The sequence below is a fragment of the Aythya ferina genome, assembly GCF_964211825.1.
Source record: "Aythya ferina genome assembly, contig: HAP1_SCAFFOLD_241, whole genome shotgun sequence".
Classification (NCBI taxonomy): domain Eukaryota; kingdom Metazoa; phylum Chordata; class Aves; order Anseriformes; family Anatidae; genus Aythya; species Aythya ferina.
In genome coordinates, this window is record NW_028181297.1 from 16,565 (window position 1) to 32,405 (window position 15,841).

The 15,841-nt window shown below is 52.3% G+C and overlaps 1 long non-coding RNA gene across 1 annotated transcript; it reads right to left on the reverse strand.

Moving 5' to 3' along the window:
* Nucleotides 1-9,312: 9,312 nt before the first annotated feature.
* Nucleotides 9,313-9,973, reverse strand: LOC311429020. Its single transcript, XR_014688014.1, has 2 exons — nucleotides 9,825-9,973; nucleotides 9,313-9,697 (listed from the first exon to the last, which is right to left on the reverse strand). It is a non-coding gene; the product is annotated as an uncharacterized lncRNA (long non-coding RNA).
* Between the last annotated feature and the right edge of the window lie 5,868 nt (nucleotides 9,974-15,841).

Sequence of the window (15,841 nt, forward strand, 5' to 3'; positions counted from 1 at the left end):
CCCACAATTTACCATTTTCCACCACGATGACCAACGAGTACACAACAAAACCCAACGGAGACCCCCAAACACCTCAAAAACTTCCCAAAAAAGAACGGGACCACCCCAAGAAACAGAAGAAAACACCAAAAAACATGACTCTGCCCCAAAAGTCCCCCTAAACCTACCTGATGTTCTCCAAAAGCCACAATTTACACTTTTTCACCATGATGACCAACAAGAACCCAACTAAAACCCAACGGAGACCCCAAAACACGTCATAAACACCCCAAAAAAGAACAGGATCACCCAAAAAAAAACAGAAGAAAAGACCAAATACCATGAATCCACCCCAAAATTCCCCTAAACCTACCTGAAGTTCTCCAAAACCCACAATTTACAATTTTCCACCACCATGACCACAAAAAACCCAAGGAATACCAACGGAGACCCCAAAACACGTCAAAAACACCCCAAAAAAGAACGGAATCACCCCCAAAAACAAAAGAAAATCCCCCAAAACCATAGATCCAATCCCAAAACCAACCTAAACCTACCTGATGTTCTCCAAAACCCACAATTTACACTTTTCTACCATGATGACCAATAAGAAGCCAAGTAAAACCCAGCGGAGACCCCAAAACACGTCATAAACACCCCAAAAAAGAACAGGATCACCCAAAAAAAAACAGAAGAAAAGACCAAATACCATGAATCCACCCCAAAATTCCCCTAAACCTACCTGAAGTTCTCCAAAACCCACAATTTACAATTTTCCACCACCATGACCACATAAAACCCAAGGAATACCAACGGAGACCCCAAAACACGTCAAAAACACCCCAAAAAAGAAAGGGATCACCCATAAACTGGAAGAAAATCCCCAAAAAGCACAGATCCAATCCCAAAACCAGCCTAAACCTACCTGATGTTCTCCAAAACCCACAAATTTACCCTTTTCCACCATGATGACTATGGAAAACCCAACGAAACCCAATGGAGAACCCAAAACACGTCCAATACACCCCAAAAAAGAACGGGACCACCCCAAAAACAGAAGAAAACGCTAAAAAAAAAACAGAAGAATTCCCCCAAAACCATAGATACACCACCCAAAAAAACTTAAAAACACCTGATATTCTCCAAAACCCACAATTTACACTTTTCCAACATGATGACCAACAAGAACCCAACAAAACCTAATGGAGACCCAAAAACACATCAAAAACACACCAAAAAAGAACGGGATCACCCCAAAAAAAAAAAAACAAAACAGAAAAAAAAAACAAATACCATGAATCCACCCCAAAAGTCCCCCTAAACCTACCTGATGTTCTCCAAAACCCACAATTTACACTTTTCCACCATGATGACCACGGAAAACCCAACGAAACCCAACGGTTTTAAGAAAATTAAGCAAAAGAATTTTCATAGTGTCTAGGCAAGCATTATGCAGCTCCTTACTTCAGCAGGGAGCTTTCGCAACTCCCGCTCCTCAAACAGAACTCCTTGTTTTTATAATGCAAAAGACAATGAACAAACATTTATGGTGTATTACCCTAAGTTTTTGGGTTAGGGTTTTTTGCGTCTTAATGTTTTGGGGTTAGGGTTTGGAGCGCCCTAAGTTTTTGGGCTAGGGCTTTGAGCATTCCTAACATTTTGGGTTGGGTTTGGGTTTTGAGCATCCTAAGATTTTGGGTTGGGGGTTTTAGGCATAGGTCTTCAGGGGTTTAGTGTGGTAAATAGTTTGGGTTAGGTCTGTAGGGGTTTCGAGGTTTTTTTGGATGTTAGGGCTTGAGGCTTTTTTTGTAAGGGCGGTGAGGGTTCCAGTGAGTGCTGGTAAATGCAGTTCTCGAGCACTCGGCCTGTGATTGGCCATGCTGGCTGTGCGGGGAATGCTGGTAGGTGTAGTTTTCCGGCACTGTGAGGCCATGTTGTGTGCCCAGAGCATGCCGGGAGATGTAGTTCTCGGGACTCCGGACTTCCGGGAGGCCATGTTGCGTACCCAGAGTATGCCGGGAAATGTAGTTTTCGGATTCGGGACTTCCGGAAGGCCATGTTGAATGCCCAGAGCATACCGGGAGATGTAGTTCTCGGGAACTAGGGTTAGGGGCTAGGGCTGGGGCTAGAGTTAGGGTTTCGGGTGAGGGTTGGGGTTGGGGGTTATTGTTAGGCTTAGAGGGTTAGGGTTAGGCTTAGAGGGTTAGGGTTAGGGATAGGTTAGGGGTAGGTTTAGAGGGTTAGGGTGAGGGTTAGGGGTTAGGGGTTGGGGTTGTGGTTAGGGTTAGAGTAAGGGTTAGGGTGAGAGTATTAGGGTTAGGGTTTGGGTTCAGATTAGGGTACGGGTAAGGGTTAGGGCAAGGGTAAGTGTTAGGGTAAGGCTAAGGGTAAGGCTTAGGGTGAGGATAAGGTTTAGGGAAAGGGTTAGGTTTAGGGTAAGGATTAGGGTAAGGGTAAGGATTAGGGTTAGGTTTGGGGTAAGAATAAGGGTAAGCTAATGGTTAGGATAAGGGTAAGGGTTAGGGTAAAGGTTTTCATTTGTTAAAGCTGAAACGCAGTATGCAATCTGGGACGTCACAGCCAGAGCTGCCTATGGCAAGGTGAAAGAGGAAAAGATGGAGCAGATGTTCTACTCCTAGTTTTTTCTTTATACGTAAATAAAAGTTTGAGCTAATTCCAGTTGGAAGAGTTCCAATTACTTGCTTGGTCATAATGTCTTTTAATATTGAAAGCTGCAGCAAAAGCATGGGGATTTTTGCTTCTAGAAACACCCTAGTTCTCTTGTCTGCACTATGCATGCTTTTGAGCTAAAACTGATTAAAAAATAAAAAGAAAAATCACACACACACACACAAAAAAAAAAAAAAAAAAACAAACACCACAGCTGCTGCTGCTGCTCTCTTCCTACTTCCTTGTGCTTTGCCCCTACCCTTCCCAGGTGATTGGATTTGGGTGCTAGTCGGGGCCAAATGGTATGTGAGTCCCAGGCATCCCCTCAGAGAGCTCATTCTGCTTGGGCTGCTCTTTGGGGTGTTTGTTTTTCCTTCGGTCAGTTGCAGGCTTCTTCAGGTGGATGAGAGTTTATGGACTGATGCGTTTCCAAGTAGCGAGGGGTACGCACATCTTTTTGAGGTAACAGCTAGTAGGATCTGTTAGAATAATGTAGTACTTGGTGCCTTTATTGCATGCAGTTCTTTATCAGGTGAGTAACTGTTGCGAGTAACTGAAGTCAATGTTACTTGGTGTGTTTGCTATGCAGTGCCTGTGCGGACTATTGCACGAGACACAGCCTTCTGACATCTGGCCCAGCAACTACTATATAAGGGGAGGGGAGAAGCTGAAGAACGACCAAAGGACAAAGCCTGGGAGGAAGACTACGAGCCTTCAGTACGAGCGGCCCCCAGAGGGACCACCGGAGACTGATAACGCCTGCACCAGTGGGAGGGTTTGGATTCTGGGAACTAATTAGAATAACCCTGCCTTTTGTAGAAGTAGTAATGAATATGTATTAGCCTAGCAGCATAAAAACCAGCCGCCTGATGTAACTTGTGTGCGTCTTGGTGGAGCAGAGACTCCTGGCGCACCCAGCGCTGCTTGCTTACCTCTATTCCTTTAATAAATCATAAACATTAATTGTAAGCCTATTTGGGACTCGGTCATTTATTACAAGTGGGACCTCCCGATGGGTGGAAGCTGTCGGGATAGCTCGGGATGCTGAGGCGTGGTGCTGCAAGGAGGTTGGTGGTCGGTGGCGCCCTGGGGCAGGCCGAATTGGGAGGGGGCAAGGCGGCGGGTGGTCGGTGGCTTCTGTGGAAAAGGCGCTTGTATGGGGGGGCTGCGCATTCAGAGGAACCTTGACAGGCTGCAGATAGGGGCAGGCAGGAACCTTTTGAAGTTCAGGAGAGGGAAATGCCAAGCCCTACCCCTAGGGAGAAACACCTCTGTTTACCAGCACTGGCTAGCTCGATACTGAATAAGCATTTCTTCATGGAAGGGGTGCTTTGCTATTAGAACAGGCTGCCCGGGGAAGTGGTAAGAGACCGGATCCTTAAAAGTATTGAAGAGACATGTGGACATAGCCCGGGAGTCCGGCCTCCGGCAGGGCGGGAGCTGGCTCTTCCGAGCCCCTGTGCTCCGGTCTTGTGCGACGCGTTTGCAAGCAGCACCGGGTGCCGGGTCCGACATCGGACGGTTCGGGGACGGCGATTCCGGGGCCGTCGGCTAGCGGGGGCCGGCTATGTCGTGTCCCGGGGATCCGACTTCAGGGGGCGTGGGGGCCGGCCGTGCAGTGAAGCGGGGGGCTGGCGTCCGCCGGCTTCCCAGAGAGCGGGCTTTCGGTGCCGTGCGGTTCGGTGGCCGGCCGTCCCGAAACCCTGGGCACCGGTCTTGTGCTAGACTCCGCGGGCTCCGGGGCCGAACTCGGCTTCTCGGGGCCGGCGGTCGCGGTGTCCAGGTGTCCCGCCTCGGGCGGCGCGGGGCCGGCTGTCCCTAGCAGCTGGGTTCCCAAGAGCTTCTGGGCTCCCAAGCGTCGCCCAAGACCGGATCCCAGAGAATCGGGACGGCCGGCCGCACCGCTGCGACTAGCACAAGCGTCTCCCGACAACGGAGCCCAGGAGCTTGCGAGGGTCAGATTCCGCGCCCCGGGATAGAGAAACGGGGAGCGCGGGTCGGCCGGCCGCAGCTTCGCACGGGACCGAACCCCCTGTCTCCGGCACGGCCAGACCCCGAGCCGGCAGACAGCAGCCTCCCGCTTCACGGCACAGTCGGCCCCCAACCCGCCCGAGTTCTGATCGCCGGGACACGGGACAGCCGGCCGCGCCGCCCGAGGCCGGACACCTGGAGCCCGGGACCGCCGTCCCTGACAAAGCCAAAGTCGGACCCGGACCCCGCTGCGGCTAGCACACGCGTCGCCCAGGACCGCAGCCTACGACCTCGGGACGGTCGCATCCCGCGCCTCCGGCAGGAGCTACCCGGGAGGGCAGGACGGCCTGCCGCAGCTCCGCAAGAGACCGAACCTGCTGGATTCCGGGACGGCCAGAGCCCGAGCCGGTGGGCAGCAGCCTCCCGCTTCACGGCTCGGCAGGCACCCACGTCGCCCGACTTCGGACCCACGGGACAGCCGGCACCCGCGCCGCCGGAGGCCGGACACACGGGCCTCGGCATCGCCGTCCCCGAACCGCACGAAGTCACACACGGTCTCCGGTGCGTCCAGCACACGCATCGCAAAGACCGGAGCCCAGATTATAGCATCAGCCAGCCCCGCGCCGCCCGAGGTCGGACCGGGAACCCGGTGCGCTTGGCACATGCGTCGCCCAAGAACGGCGCCCAGAGCCGCGGGATGGTCGTGCATCACGCAGCCCGAGTTCGGACCCCCGGAACACGGGACAGCCGGCACTCGTGCCTGGCTCTTAGGGACTTGGAAGGAGTCCTGATGCTGTGCCAGCACTATGCAGCAATAGGCACAACACTGGAGTGATTTCAGTGTTGTTCCAGCTACGAGTGCAGAGTACAGCACTGTGCGGGCTGCTGCAGGGAAACGGTGACTCCAGCTCAGACAGACGCAACACAACTTCCACCCCTTATTCCATAACATTTGTGTCACAATCAGGTACAGTTTAGTATATAGATGGTCTCATCACCATAGTTTTCTGTCCATTGAAGCATTTTTATGTCTGTACTTCTCTTTATTCTATAGGTATTTTCCCAAAATGCTCATAAAAAACTGTTGATGGTTTCACCATCATCTGTCAAAGTGGTCACTCAGGGCAGGCGAAGTTGGTTTTCTTGACACCAGCACCAGCTTAGCTCACATCACTGTTGCACTTGCCTGGTTCCTTGCAAATTTGACCTATCATTGGTTCTGCAGTGTCCTCCTACAACACATAACTTGGATGACAGATTAATTTTCTCCCAGTGTTAAATCTCCTTGAGGCACACACTTGATATCCCCATCTTTCTGCATCACCCACCAGGTATACCCTGGACCTTGGGCAAAGACAATCCCACGAGTGGGTTTGCCTTTTCCCATGGCAGGGGCAACCCACACCGCCTTCCCCATCCACTTCCCCACATGCACTACAGTGACTTTAGCTTCTCCCACAGTGTGTAGGGGTTTTGTTTCAACAGGACCAGCACGGCTTTCAGACCCCCTGTTGTTAACTAAGCAAGTGGCCTCTGGTAGGTTTATATCCTAATGTTTCCATGTCGCAGCACCCAATGCTCGCAGCATAGTTTTTAACAGTCCATTGTACCTCTCAATCTTCCCAGAGGCTTGTGGGATCCCAGCTGCTTGGCTTCGTTGCCTTCTAGCTGTTGGGTATTGGCCCCACTATCCCAGCGTCGAAGCAGCCAAGTGAGGATGTGCTCACCTGGACGGCGACTGAAGGCTTTTCGTATTTCTCGCAGCTCACTCAAGGATAGAGACCGAGTAGTTTCTGATTCATCTATGATTTCAGTCTCTTCTTCGTGATGTTGCCGTGATAACGCTGCTTTAGAGCCGCTTGCCTTTTCCTCTTCTCCCTCATCCATAGGAGGCGCTCCTTCCCTTACTAAACGACCTGATCTCCGTTTCCACTGTTTTGTCTTTACTACGGGGGCGACTGATACCAAAGATGGTCGGTCCTCTGGGGTGGTCACAGTGTGTGCTGTCTCATCATCAAATTCAAGAACCTCCCTATCCCCTTGAGGGTGCTGGGCAATGTTAATTGACATCTGATAGGCGTAAGCCAGACCCCAGCAGAGTGCAGCCAGCTAGAGGAGTTCTCTAGTATTGCCAGGGTCAGGGCATACATCTTTCAAACATTCTAACACCTTTCTTGGATTTTGTACTTGTTCAGGGGTGAAATTTAGAACCATTGGAGGAGAAAACCGTGATAGGTACCTGCCCAAATCCCCCCACACACCTTGCCACCCACAACTTTGTCTGGGGACAGGTCCCTGGATAATATTCTTAATAAACTGCTTTGCCTTGGGGAAGAAGACAAACACTACACCTAGTAAGAGGAGGATAATATCTCACCGGGGTATCCAAGATACTGAAAGGCTGCTGTAATTAGCCCACAGGGAGAAAAGTAGAAGACACCACACCCGATATTATTCACTGATTGACTGCTGGGGGCAAAAAAGAAGGCACTGTAATTCTTAATATTGTCAATAATATAATCTCCAGGAGACCAGGAGGATAACAATGCCGGGCTTGAATACCAAACCAAACTGAAGGCCAGTATGTTACAGCACAACATGTTAAAAAAACAAGCACAGACTTCAACATTTTCTCCGATCGGATGTAAAGGAAAAAAGAAAACAGAGTGGGCTACATACAACATATCCACACAGAAAAGTATTACCAGAAAACCGAGCATTATGACAACCAATATGTTAGTTGTAAATACTTCAATCAATACTACTGTTATCTCAACCCTCGAGCCCCACGTTGGGGGCCAAAAAGGACAGTGGTGGTTTTACTGAGTGGGCAGCCGAGCTCCACCACAAGCGCTCCCTCACTCCCCCTCTCGTCAAAGAGGGAGGGGGAGAAAATACAACACAATCCCGGGGCACGGGATTCTGTCCTCCGGTGGCGCGGGTGCCAGTTGTCCTGTGTTCCGGGGGTCCGAACTCGGGCTGAGTGACGCACGACCATCCCGCGGCTCTGGGCGCCGTTCTTGGGCGACGCATGTGCCAAGCGCACCGGGTTCCCGGTCCGACCTCGGGCGGCGCGGGGCTGGCTGATGCTATAATCTGGGCTCCGGTCTTTGCGATGCGTGTGCTGGACGCACCGGAGACCGTGTGTGACTTCGTGCGGTTCGGGGACGGCGATGCCGAGGCCCGTGTGTCCGGCCTCCGGCGGCGCGGGTGCCGGCTGTCCCGTGGGTCCGAAGTCGGGCGACGTGGGTGCCTGCCGAGCCGTGAAGCGGGAGGCTGCTGCCCACCGGCTCGGGCTCTGGCCGTCCCGGAATCCAGCAGGTTCGGTCTCTTGCGGAGCTGCGGCAGGCCGTCCTACCCTCCCGGGTAGCTCCTGCCGGAGGCGCGGGATGCGACCGTCCCGAGGTCGTAGGCTGCGGTCCTGGGCGACGCGTGTGCTAGCCGCAGCGGGGTCCGGGTCCGACTTTGGCTTTGTCAGGGACGGCGGTCCCGGGCTCCAGGTGTCCGGCCTCGGGCGGCGCGGCCGGCTGTCCCGTGTCCCGGCGATCAGAACTCGGGCGGGTTGGGGGCCGACTGTGCCGTGAAGCGGGAGGCTGCTGTCTGCCGGCTCGGGGTCTGGCCGTGCCGGAGACAGGGGGTTCGGTCCCGTGCGAAGCTGCGGCCGGCCGACCCGCGCTCCCCGTTTCTCTATCCCGGGGCGCGGAATCTGACCCTCGCAAGCTCCTGGGCTCCGTTGTCGGGAGACGCTTGTGCTAGTCGCAGCGGTGCGGCCGGCCGTCCCGATTCTCTGGGATCCGGTCTTGGGCGACGCTTGGGAGCCCAGAAGCTCTTGGGAACCCAGCTGCTAGGGACAGCCGGCCCCGCGCCGCCCGAGGCGGGACACCTGGACACCGCGACCGCCGGCCCCGAGAAGCCGAGTTCGGCCCCGGAGCCCGCGGAGTCTAGCACAAGACCGGTGCCCAGGGTTTCGGGACGGCCGGCCACCGAACCGCACGGCACCGAAAGCCCGCTCTCTGGGAAGCCGGCGGACGCCAGCCCCCCGCTTCACTGCACGGCCGGCCCCCACGCCCCCTGAAGTCGGATCCCCGGGACACGACATAGCCGGCCCCCGCTAGCCGACGGCCCCGGAATCGCCGTCCCCGAACCGTCCGATGTCGGACCCGGCACCCGGTGCTGCTTGCAAACGCGTCGCACAAGACCGGAGCACAGGGGCTCGGAAGAGCCAGCTCCCGCCCTGCCGGAGGCCGGACTCCCGGGCTATGTCCACATGTCTCTTCAATACTTTTAAGGATCCGGTCTCTTACCACTTCCCCGGGCAGCCTGTTCTAATAGCAAAGCACCCCTTCCATGAAGAAATGCTTATTCAGTATCGAGCTAGCCAGTGCTGGTAAACAGAGGTGTTTCTCCCTAGGGGTAGGGCTTGGCATTTCCCTCTCCTGAACTTCAAAAGGTTCCTGCCTGCCCCTATCTGCAGCCTGTCAAGGTTCCTCTGAATGCGCAGCCCCCCCATACAAGCGCCTTTTCCACAGAAGCCACCGACCACCCGCCGCCTTGCCCCCTCCCAATTCGGCCTGCCCCAGGGCGCCACCGACCACCAACCTCCTTGCAGCACCACGCCTCAGCATCCCGAGCTATCCCGACAGCTTCCACCCATCGGGAGGTCCCACTTGTAATAAATGACCGAGTCCCAAATAGGCTTACAATTAATGTTTATGATTTATTAAAGGAATAGAGGTAAGCAAGCAGCGCTGGGTGCGCCAGGAGTCTCTGCTCCACCAAGACGCACACAAGTTACATCAGGCGGCTGGTTTTTATGCTGCTAGGCTAATACATATTCATTACTACTTCTACAAAAGGCAGGGTTATTCTAATTAGTTCCCAGAATCCAAACCCTCCCACTGGTGCAGGCGTTATCAGTCTCCGGTGGTCCCTCTGGGGGCCGCTCGTACTGAAGGCTCGTAGTCTTCCTCCCAGGCTTTGTCCTTTGGTCGTTCTTCAGCTTCTCCCCTCCCCTTATTTAGTAGTTGCTGGGCCAGATGTCAGAAAGCTGTGTCTCGTGCAATAGTCCGCACAGGCACTGCATAGCAAACACACCAAGTAACATTGACTTCAGTTACTCGCAACAGTTACTCACCTGATAAAGAACTGCATGCAATAAAGGCACCAAGTACTACATTATTCTAACAGATCCTACTAGCTGTTACCTCAAAAAGATGTGCGTACCCCTCGCTACTTGGAAACGCATCAGTCCATAAACTCTCATCCACCTGAAGAAGCCTGCAACTGACCGAAGGAAAAACAAACACCCCAAAGAGCAGCCCAAGCAGAATGAGCTCTCTGAGGGGATGCCTGGGACTCACATACCATTTGGCCCCGACTAGCACCCAAATCCAATCACCTGGGAAGGGAAGGGGCAAAGCACAAGGAAGTAGGAAGAGAGCAGCAGCAGCAGCTGTGGTGTTTGTTTGTTTTTTTTTTTTTTGTGTGTGTGTGTGTGATTTTTCTTTTTATTTTTTAATCAGTTTTAGCTCAAAAGCATGCATAGTGCAGACAAGAGAACTAGGGTGTTTCTAGAAGCAAAAATCCCCATGCTTTTGCTGCAGCTTTCAATATTAAAAGACATTATGACCAAGCAAGTAATTGGAACTCTTCCAACTGGAATTAGCTCAAACTTTTATTTACGTATAAAGAAAAAACTAGGAGTAGAACATCTGCTCCATCTTTTCCTCTTTCACCTTGCCATAGGCAGCTCTGGCTGTGACGTCCCAGATTGCATACTGCGTTTCAGCTTTAACAAATGAAAACCTTTACCCTAACCCTTACCCTTATCCTAACCATTAGCTTACCCTTATTCTTACCCCAAACCTAACCCTAATCCTTACCCTTACCCTAATCCTTACCCTAAACCTAACCCTTTCCCTAAACCTTATCCTCACCCTAAGCCTTACCCTTAGCCTTACCCTAACACTTACCCTTGCCCTAACCCTTACCCGTACCCTAATCTGAACCCAAACCCTAACCCTAATACTCTCACCCTAACCCTTACTCTAACCCTAACCACAACCCCAACCCCTAACCCCTAACCCTCACCCTAACCCTCTAAACCTACCCCTAACCTATCCCTAACCCTAACCCTCTAAGCCTAACCCTAACCCTCTAAGCCTAACAATAACCCCCAACCCCAACCCTCACCCGAAACCCTAACTCTAGCCCCAGCCCTAGCCCCTAACCCTAGTTCCCGAGAACTACATCTCCCGGTATGCTCTGGGCATTCAACATGGCCTTCCGGAAGTCCCGAATCCGAAAACTACATTTCCCGGCATACTCTGGGTACGCAACATGGCCTCCCGGAAGTCCGGAGTCCCGAGAACTACATCTCCCGGCATGCTCTGGGCACACAACATGGCCTCACAGTGCCGGAAAACTACACCTACCAGCATTCCCCGCACAGCCAGCATGGCCAATCACAGGCCGAGTGCTCGAGAACTGCATTTACCAGCACTCACTGGAACCCTCACCGCCCTTACAAAAAAAGCCTCAAGCCCTAACATCCAAAAAAACCTCGAAACCCCTACAGACCTAACCCAAACTATTTACCACACTAAACCCCTGAAGACCTATGCCTAAAACCCCCAACCCAAAATCTTAGGATGCTCAAAACCCAAACCCAACCCAAAATGTTAGGAATGCTCAAAGCCCTAGCCCAAAAACTTAGGGCGCTCCAAACCCTAACCCCAAAACATTAAGACGCAAAAAACCCTAACCCAAAAACTTAGGGTAATACACCATAAATGTTTGTTCATTGTCTTATCTGTAGCAAATAGCATAGGCTGAGTCGAGGATCTCAGTACAGTAGCATTATTATTCGAGATTACAATGGTGGGTGTCCCACAAGCAGGAGGGTGCCTACTAATTCCATACACAGTTTATACACTTTTTTTTTTCTGCCGAGGACCGGGACCCTCCCCTGTTTCCCCTTTAACTGTGCTATTCAAGGTTCATAATCTAGCTGGTGCTTCACAGAAAATACACAGCTGCTGGCCTGTTACAAGTCACATTTCTTTTGAGGTTTTTACTCTTTGAGGTGGTAATGTTTCTTACGCCATGATTTCCACCTAATTGCTGTAAGGATTCTGGTTGTCTGCGTTTTACAAGGTTGTCTGTTATAATAAATAAAAGTCCCAAATAGGATTACAATCAAAGTTTACAATTCACTGAATGAATAGAGGTAAGCAAACAGTGCTGGGTACGCCGGGAGTCTCTGCTCCACCAAGACGCGCACCAGTTATACACCAGTTACCTCCCTTAAGGGATATAGAGAAGCCCTCTCAGATACATCCGTCCTACTTCTCCTGCATGCGGCCGGAGGTCGGTCTAATTCTGGTGCTGTTGGTGGTGGAAGCTGGGGCAACGGTGGTACTGGTGGCGATACCACAGCCACCGGAGGGGGAGCCGCCGGGGGTGGATTGTTAGGATATGGAGGTGGTAGCTTATCCAACGGCTCACGTTTATCTTCTTTTTCTTTTTCATGTTCTTCTTGTTCTTCAAATTTCTTACCTGCTTTTAGTGTAAATATTGAGGCTGGAAAAGGACGTGAAGTCCTCCTGATCCATAATCCTGCATAATCACTTTCTTCCTGGCTAAAAGGTTCCTTTGAATTAACATGGATATTTAAGGCCTGGCAAATCCAGTCTTCGAAGGATCCAAAAACAGGCCAAAAGACATGTAGTCTTAAAGGCTCCTTTGGCCATTCTGTCACACAATACTGGACCATTTTTAATTTACTTTTTCCTTTTCTGGGGTCCCTATCATTCCAATTTCGAATCGTTATTCCTAATGGACTTTCTGGTGGTATGACTGGTAATTTGCTCCCTTTCTTCTGGTCTCTGGTCTTCGATTTTGTCTGACCCATCTAGGAATTTTACTCTGGCAATTCCCACAGCCCTTGGTTACCTTAGTAAGAGTGTCTTGCAGGGGGTCGAGGACCTATCACACACCCACAAATCCTATAGGAATCCCTTCGGTCCTTCACCGGCCACGTCCCTCGTGGGAGATTGAAAACGCGGTTAGAAGACCTCCACAATCGCTTCGGAACTAAGTTCCATCTCAGTCACACTCTTACACACACAGGCAACCGAACCCCACCCAACCGAACGGTATACGCTTTAAATGCTTACGACTCCGTCATCTTCGTTCGGATCTTCACACACACAATTATGGGCAAAATATAGTGCTGCAGCTGGCAAGGGAGCTGAAAAAAAGAATCAGAAACTTTGCTTACCTTTATTCAGGTTCAAGATGCCATTAGTTCCGACCTGACTCAAACAGCAGCCACCAAATGGTGGGGGTGCCTCTCCTAGATCAAACCAGAAATCAGGAACCAAAGCCCTCCCGGACGAGCGCCCTCTTGTAATAAATGACTGGGTCCCAAATAGGATTGCAATTGAAATTTACAATTTATTAAATGAATAGAGGTAAGCAAGCAGCGCTGGGTGCGCCAGGAGTCTCTGCTCCACCAAGACGCACACAAGTTACATCAGGCGGCTGGTTTTTATGCTGCTAGGCTAATACATATTCATTACTACTTCTACAAAAGGCAGGGTTATTCTAATTAGTTCCCAGAATCCAAACCCTCCCACTGGTGCAGGCGTTATCAGTCTCCGGTGGTCCCTCTGGGGGCCGCTCGTACTGAAGGCTCGTAGTCTTCCTCCCAGGCTTTTCTCTTGTCCATCTCCTTTGTCCATCTTGGCTGGATGGCAGACACTTGCATAGTGTCCCATGCAACAGTTGTAATAGTTAGCAGTTATTCTGAAACCCCTTTGTTCTCTTATCCCCTATTGACCCGAATTGATGGACCATTCCTTTGCAAGATTCAAGAACTATATATATTAACCACTCTGGTTTTCTCAGACTTTTCATCATATCATGCGGCCCTAGCATTGTTCCATATTGACACGAATCAGATGAACTCATTTCACACTGTTAAGCTGTCTTATCACTGCAAGCATATCTCAATACCACCTTCCTTCCCTCTACAGGATGTAACTGCGCAAAAACAACATTTTTATTCCCACAACCTTGATCCCCTTACCCTGAAATCCTTATTCCCCTTAAACCTAACAACTCTAACCACAACCCTAACCCTTATTATCAACCCCCTAACGCTAATGACACTGACCTTAATCCAAACCCCAAACTGCCCCTAACCCCAGACAACCAACAACGAAACACACACACACAAAGATGGAAACTACAAAAAAGGCAAAACCCACGATACAGGCCCCAAATCACAAATACGCAACCAAAATGCTACAGAAAAGCCCCAGATGCAGGCCCCAAATGCTACTGCTAGGCCTCAAAAGCTCAAGATGCATCCCAAAGCAAAAATGCAGGCCCCAAACGTTACAGAAAAGCCCCCAAACCCAGGCTGCACAAGTCTACAAGCAGGCCCCAAACTGCCAACAGAAGCAGGCACCAACCACACCCAGATGCAGACCCCAACTGCCCACAAGCAGCTCCTACCCCACCACCCCCTCCCAAGAACTGGACTCCACCCAGACACTGGCCCAAGACCCGGACCCGACCCCCGCCAACCCCCCTACCCTCCCCCCGACACAGGTGTACAAGCAGCTCACAACCCGCCCCTTCAGAGACCGGTCCCACTCCCCCCACCCCCCCCAAGACACGGGATGCGGAGGTGTACAACCAACTCCCAACTCCCTCCCCCTCAAAGGGAGGCCCCAAAGACCCCCAAATGGAGGCTCCTAGAGTGAACAAACAGCTCCCAACTTCCCCAGGCACAGGCCCACCCCCCCAAACACAGGCCACAAAGGTGTATAAACAGCCCAGACCCCCCTCCAAGACCATGGCCCCTATAGTGTACAAGCAGCTCCCAACCACCCACAGATGCAGGCCCCAACCCTTCTCAAAAGGGAGGCACCTAGAATGCATGAGCAACTCCCAACCAGCCTAAACATAGGTCCAAAAGTGCACAAGCAGCTCCCAACCCCCCTCAAATACAGACCCCAAAAGTGTACAAGTAGCTCCCCCCCGAGACAGGACCCAAAGGTGTACAACCAGTTCCCAACACCCCTGAGACACAGGCCCCAACCGCCCCCCCAGACACAGCGACCCAAATTCTACAAGCAGCTCCTAACCCCTGCCAGGCAGGCCCCCTACCCTATACAAGCAGTTCCCAACCCTCCTCCCCCCCCCCCCCCCGAGGGAGGCCCCCAAGGCCCCCACAAACACAGGCCCCTACAGTGTACAGGCAGCTCCCAGCCACCCCCAGATGCTGGCCCCAAAGTTGTACAAACAGCTCCCAGCCACCCTGCAGAAACAGATTCCTACATTGTACAAGCAGTTCCCAGCCCGCTAGACACAGGCCCTGACCCCCCACAGATGCAGGCCCCAAAGGTGTACAAGCAGCTCCCACCCCTCCCCCAGACGCAGGTCCCAAGCCCCCCCCCCAAAACACAGGCCCCTACAACCAGCACCCAACCCCCTACCCCCGATGCCAGGCCCAAAGGTGTAGAAGCAGCTCCAAACCTCCTCCCTCAACCCAGGCTCCAACAGTGTACAAGCACCTCCCAACCAACCCTCCCCTTCCCCCCCCCCCCCCCCCCGCCCCCCGACACAGGCTCCAAAGGAATACAAAGAGCTCCCACCCCTCCCCCAGATGCTGGTCTCAACCCCCCCCCGGCCCCAGAAGCAGGCCCCAAAGGTGTAGAGTCAGCTCCCAACCCCCTCAATGCCGGCCCCAAGGGTCTACAAGCAGCTCCCCCCTTGCCCCCAGATACCGGCCCCCAGACACAGACCCCAAAAGCCTAATCACAGGCCCTGAACTCTAGAGGCAGGCTCCAAAACCCAGGACAAAGCCCCAGTGGTTCGAGACAGGGCCCAAATCCCAGACACAGGCCCCAAACGCTAAACATATGCCAAAAAAAGTATTAGTGCTGGTGCCAAATGTTACAGACAGGCCCAAAAGCCCGAGATGCTCAAGGCTGAGACGTAACTTGGCTTTCTGAATTACTGGAAAGCAGCTTTCATTCTCAGATAATTGTGTGCAGGCTAGATAGGATGGGGCTTCAGGCACCTCTTCACCTGAGGAAACACACTGCCATCAGGCACCGCTGTGCCAGACAAGCTTGTTCTGCTAGAACACCCTACTCAGATGCACTGTGGCATTCAAGTGAACTGCTTTCATGCAAATATAACGACT